Source organism: the organism of the source record quoted next, unplaced genomic scaffold (genome assembly GCF_019419815.1).
Source record: "Pyrus x bretschneideri cultivar Hongxiangsu unplaced genomic scaffold, Pyrus_bretschneideri_v1 Contig39, whole genome shotgun sequence".
Classification (NCBI taxonomy): Eukaryota; Viridiplantae; Streptophyta; class Magnoliopsida; order Rosales; family Rosaceae; genus Pyrus; species Pyrus x bretschneideri.
The window spans coordinates 2,557,307-2,563,306 of record NW_025999712.1 but is presented as its reverse complement, the minus strand read 5'-3'; the positions used below and the strand labels follow the sequence as shown (position 1 = coordinate 2,563,306).

Below are 6,000 nucleotides of genomic sequence, written 5' to 3'. Positions count from 1 at the left end.
TTGAATAATCGAATCTGTTTATGTATGTGACTCATTGCAAACAAACATTAGCTTTCTCATGATTCGCATAAAAAATAATCACAAGCTTATCTCTCTCTCACAGCCTTGCATGGCTGCTGGGAAATTGTGCAGATTTTAGGTAATTACTGGTTCAAAAGTTTATTAATCCATCAAAGCTAGAATAAGTTTCTGACTAACCTCATTATTTCAATTCAATAAAAAAAAAAAAAAAACTTCTCATTATTTCAATGTATTATCAAATTATTATTAAGGAAGGGCATATAAATTCTGGAGAAGAACCCAATTCTCAAAGCCAACTTTGTCCACCAGTAGTTTGTCGTTTCCAATTTTCAAATATTAATAGACTATAGATGTAAAATTGAACGAGTTATAAGTAATAATTAGAGAGAGTTGAGAGATGGGAGATGAGAGACTTAATAAAGGGAGAGCTTGAAGAGCAAGGAAGAATTGACGGTGTTGTAGATCACCGGTACCGACGAGAGAAAAGAGGAGGGTTCGCAGATGGAGGTAGATTTAACTGGGATTGTGAATTTTGTTTTTACCATTTCAGTTTTTTAAGAAATAATGATTTAAGTTTTTAATTTTATTTTCATATAAAACTAAAAATAAGAAATCATATTTAAGTTTAACACATGGCAATTTATGAGTGGCGTGTAGTGCCGCTTAACATCATCTAGTGGCATGTCAAGCCCCACACAAGTTTTTCTTCTCTTTTTGGCACTCCATTTCATAATGTTATTTCCTAAGTAGACAACATTTCACTATTAATTAACCTCGATTTCAATGGCTTTGACGTCAGGCTTCTTCACCTCCGCCTTTTGTACGGTCACACTCAAAACTCCATTCTCCATGGCAGCCTTAATATGATCAACCGTTACATTCTTCGGCAGCTGAAACCTTCCCAAGAACTTGTCGCTGCTCTTCTCCACTATGTGCCACTTGTCATTTTTGTCGTCCTTCTTCATGTTCCTCTCTCTGTTGATCCGAAGCACCATGTTGTCTTCACCTCATCCTTCTTCAGCCCCAGAATGTCCGTCTTGAACACGTGGGCTTCCAGGGTCTCCTTCCAGTCGACCCTAGTGTTCATAAAAGCCGAATTTTCTCGAGAAAATTCAGGAAATGCGGAGAGTGATGAGGAGGAAGGGGATGGGAAATCCTTGAAAGGGTCCCAAAGGTTGAGGCAAAACGGGTCGAAGATGCTACTGCCTCGTCGAGAGTTGGGGATGAGAGACATTTTGGAAAAAACTTGATGCGGTTTTGTTTGGATGCGGAGAAAAGTCCTGGGAATCGAAATTAGAGCCGGTAGAGAGAGTTCTCACTTTGCTTCACTGGTTGGTGAAGGAAGTGGGTTAGTGGCATATTTATAAGGAGTCAAAGACGTTTCTAGAAAATTCCAGGTACTGGAAAACTAAAAAAGGGCATGAAACCAAGCAGCACAAGGAAGACGAAACAGAAGTTGCTAGAAACTTCCTGAATGAAAAAAATTGACTTCAACAAAAAAAAAAAAAATGTTGGTATAGAAGAGAGGAAAGAATTCCACTAAACTAGCTTTATTGCACGTGCATGTGTGTGGAGGTTTTTTTTTTTTTTTTTTGGTCAAAACAATTAGGTATGAGATTGATTCTTCCAATCTTATGGTGCACAATAAAAAGCTTCGCTTCAATCTTATGGGGTATAGAACATCTACTGGTTGGGGCTTTGTGGAGGATCTTTCTTTTTAGGCTGAAATGTTTTTATGTATTTTTAGTATATTTCATGTATTATTTTGTACACATCACATTACTTGTTTTTATTTTTTTTTATTTTTATTTTTTTATGAACAAACTATCATCTACACTAGAGGTGGGCTAGCTAGCAATAATGTGGTTCGAATTCGCCTTTGACGAGAATCGAACCTAAGAACTCTTATTTACAAATGAAGAGGAATTCCACTAGACTAGAGTACTAAAAGACCATCATATTACATAAGTGTTGGTACGTAATTAGTTTGTTTGGGCTCTAACTCCTCCTGACTTTTAGATAAGCTATTTCGTGAGATGTTAAATGTTATTGATATTTAGTAGATATTGTTAATGAGATAAGATCAAGGGACACATATTTTGACAAATATCTTTACACTTCATATTATCTCTTGGATTTTTTATATTTAATGGTCATGATAAAAAGCAGTGTTCTAAAAATCGGCCCAGGCACTCGGCGGTGGAGTCCCGATCCAATTTGGACTAAATCGTTCAGGTAAGGTGGGAAGGATTTAGGCGGTTGCCTAGGCGTCTCTAGGCGCTCAAGGTGGCCTAGGCGGTGCTAGGCGGCGGTCGATGCTTTGCAAATCTCCCCTCACATCCACACGATCCACAACCCACAACCCAAATCTTCAAACCTGCGCTCTTGCACCCAACATCAATCGATGAACCCAAGTAGATTAAGAATATACAAGGATGAGCAATACACATAATCTGTCCGTTGGGTTTTACTGCAGAGAGAGAAAGGGATCTGTTGAAGAGATCTGTCCGTTCTGTTGAAGAGAAGAGAGAGAGAGAGAGAGAGAGAGAGAGAGAGAGTCGAAAGAAAAACTGAAAATGGGAGGAAAAGAAAGGCATAACTAAAGACTAAAGAATGAGTCTGATAAAAAAAAAGACTAAAGAGAGAGAAGGGGATCTCTCTGTAGAGAGAGAAAGAAGAGGAGATCTGTTGATAATAAATGCAACCCTGGAGCCACTAAACAAGTGATGGTTGATTGGGAATAGCATTGGAGAAACCAGAAAAGCTGTCAGTTTAATTGAAAAAAAAAGTTTTTCTTTCAAGTTGGATCCATTTTATGGCCCACTATTTTGTTCAAAGAAAAAACAAACTAAGCCCAATATTCTTTGTATAAAATTAGAAAAAAAAAAGTTCTAAAATTATACACATATACTCATATTTTATAATATATAGTGTAAATTTATGTAAATCTGCCTAGACCGCTTAGGCGCTAGGCGTTAGTCCACAGCCCGACTAGCGTCTAACCTTTTTAGAACATTGATTAAAAGTTAAAATGATTGTCAATAAACATGACTTAGAATAAATTAACATAAATCTTTATTAAATATTTTATTTTGTTTTATTTTGTTGGAAAATAGTCCTATTGCATATAAAGCACCATCTTCCTTCACGAACACCCTATTCCTTCACGAACACCCTATTCCTTCATACCATTCTGCATCAAATAAAAATTGTTGCCGAGTCTAAAATAAACAAGGGAGAGGATAGAGATGATAGTTCTTTTGTTTTTTATGATGAAACCTTAACAAGCCATTGAAAAGCTTTATTGTCAATCAAGAACAGGCTTAAGAATTTAATGTAACCAATTTTAGGGTTTGCGAACCTCATCCTTTTCTATAAAGATTCAATTTATTTCCTAGATATTAAAATTCAGTTTCTGGGCTAAGAAGCATAATCGGGGCATCTTCAATGGTTGAACAGAAAAAAAAAAAAAAAGGTAATTTTTTAATGGGGCAAAAGTTCTCTGGATCTATCTCTTAATAGGTAATCCCCTCTTTTTCTTCAGCCACTTTTTACTGCTTCCCATGACTTGCAAATAACCCATGAATACACCATTGACACTGAGGATGATTCAAGGGAGGATAGAAGAAAGAAGAGTGAAAAGGTCGGTTAGGTTGTACGGAGCGATCAAGATTGACGTATCCACCATGGATGGTTGAGTTTTTATCATCTTAATTAACAATAGCCTAGGGGGTTAGAGGAAGATGGAGGCTCAGCTCGAGAGTGTTTACGTTTCCTTAACCTAACGTTTTTTCTTAAAATTTTTAAAGGAAAATTAACAAAAAGTCCTAAAAAACTTTAGTTTTAATGAAAAATGACAAATAAAGGTGTAAGTGAATAGTACCAAGAAAGGTAAAAATATAGTTTTTCGTTAAAAGTGAACAGTATCAGGATTGTTTCGTTAAAACTCCTAATTTTTTATTGAATAAAATATTTTTATTTACAAGTCATCGCCACATCATTTAGTAATTTATCTTGAGTTATATTAGTTTTATTTAGGACCATTATCTGTATAAAGATCCAAGAGCTAAAATGGAGTGTAAAGATTTGCCCAAATATTTGTCCCTTTTTTTTCCCAAAGGTAAGAACTTCATTATATTCGAACTGAAATGTGTACATCATAATCCAAAATATTAAACAACTACTCTGACTCAAAATATTTGTCCGTTTATCCTGTTCTATTGTTAATATAATGTAAATATTATTATTTATCAGTAAGTCTAAATAATACATATCAAACGGCCCACTTATAACTTGCATGGTATCTTCAGTCTTAACCGTCTAATTAAATCGAACGGCCCATACAACCCCCGCACTTAAGTTTTTTGGTTCACCAATCACCTTTTGTTATCATCAAGTCAACTGTGTTGTGCGAGTAACTCACACAAACATCCGATTATTCTCAAGCGTCCTAAGAAAGTTCCAATTATTCTCACGCGTACTAGGAAGTTTGAGAGAAACTCACACAAACATTTTGCAGCCTCATCCTCAAGTCTGTTCAAGAAAATTCTTCGGTTCCTTATAAATAAGCAACCAAATCTGCTCCTTTTGCAATCAGTCTAGCAAAAGCAGAAGTTCTGTAATAATTCTCAAACTTTCTCAGCATCAAAACCAACCCATCAGTTTTATCACAATGTCGCTCATCCCCAGCTCCCGACGAGGAAGCTAAGTCGTCTTCGACCCATTCTTCCTCAATCTGTGGGACCCTTTCAAGGATTTCCCGTTCCCTTCCTCCTCGTCACTCTTCGCAATTCCTGAAGTTTCTCGGGAGAATTCAGCTTTTGTGAGCACTAGGGTGCCCACGTGTTCAAGGCGGACGTTCCGGGGCTGAAAAAAAGGATGTTAAGGTGGAGGTGGAAGACCACAGGGTGCTTCAGATCAGTGGAGTGAGGAACGTGGAGGAGGAGGACAAAAACGATAAGTGGCACAAAGTGGCGAGGAGCAGCGGCAAGTTCTTGAGGAGGTTTCAGCTTCCGGAGAATGCAAAGGTCGATCAGATTAAGGCTGCCATAGAGAATGGAGTTCTGAGTGTCACTATTCTGAAGGCGGAGGTGAAGAAGCCTGACGTCAAGGCCATTGAAATCTCTGGTTGAAATTCTGATTTTTTTAAAGATTTTATCTATTTTACCTGCTCAGTCACAAATATGTATTAGAAATAAGAGTGCCAAAGTCATATCACAAATACGTATTTGATTTTGTTGAGTATCAATGAAATATAGACTTGTCCCTTTTTAATGAAATATAGACTTGTCGTTTTTAATGAAACATGGAGTTCTGAGTGTCACGGTTCTTCTTTGCCTACCGCAAATATACATATAATTGACAATTTTTTATGTCAATAGACATGTCATGGCATGATGGTGAGTAACAATTAAAAAAGCTCTGGTTTCTGTTGCAATTTGTTTTAAGCTTAGTAATTTTGTGAGGAAGGTGAAGCCATTTCAACTCCTCTCATTGCCATTTGAAATAATACTCGCGAGATATTAGAAGAAACTAGAACTGAGATGCTTCTTGTTGGTCTTTGACTCAGTCTGATCTGATTACTTAGTTGCAAAGAAAACACTATATAAGCTTATTGACTACAAAAAGAAATAGAATTCCCAAAAACGCAGTAATAAAGTCTAACATTACTCTCCATTTCTGCTCCCTCTCTTCCTCTCTTTGTTTTCCACACAGCTTTTCCTCTCCAGTTTCAACCTTGAATTAGTCCTTTTCATTTCTTTCTGCATCGCTTGCATTCAGCGACTTGGAGAAGTAAAAAGAAACCATGAACCAAGAAACTCCAGCTGCCGCAACCATCACCAATGCTCTGGTAAGTGACAACCCGACGATTAATCAAGAAAACTCTAACTGTAGCCAGACATTTTTCCAAAAGCATATGCCTAGGATTCTGGTCATAGTCCCACCGATTTCCAAGGAAGCACCCAAATGTTGCGGTGT

The 6,000-nt window shown here is 37.0% G+C and overlaps 2 pseudogenes; one reads left to right on the top strand and one right to left on the bottom strand.

The window, feature by feature from the left end:
- LOC125468569 lies at positions 1 to 1,517 on the bottom strand (annotated as a pseudogene).
- Positions 1,518 to 4,678: 3,161 nt separating this feature from the next.
- Positions 4,679 to 5,344, top strand: LOC103929839 (annotated as a pseudogene).
- The last annotated feature ends 656 nt before the right edge of the window (positions 5,345 to 6,000 follow it).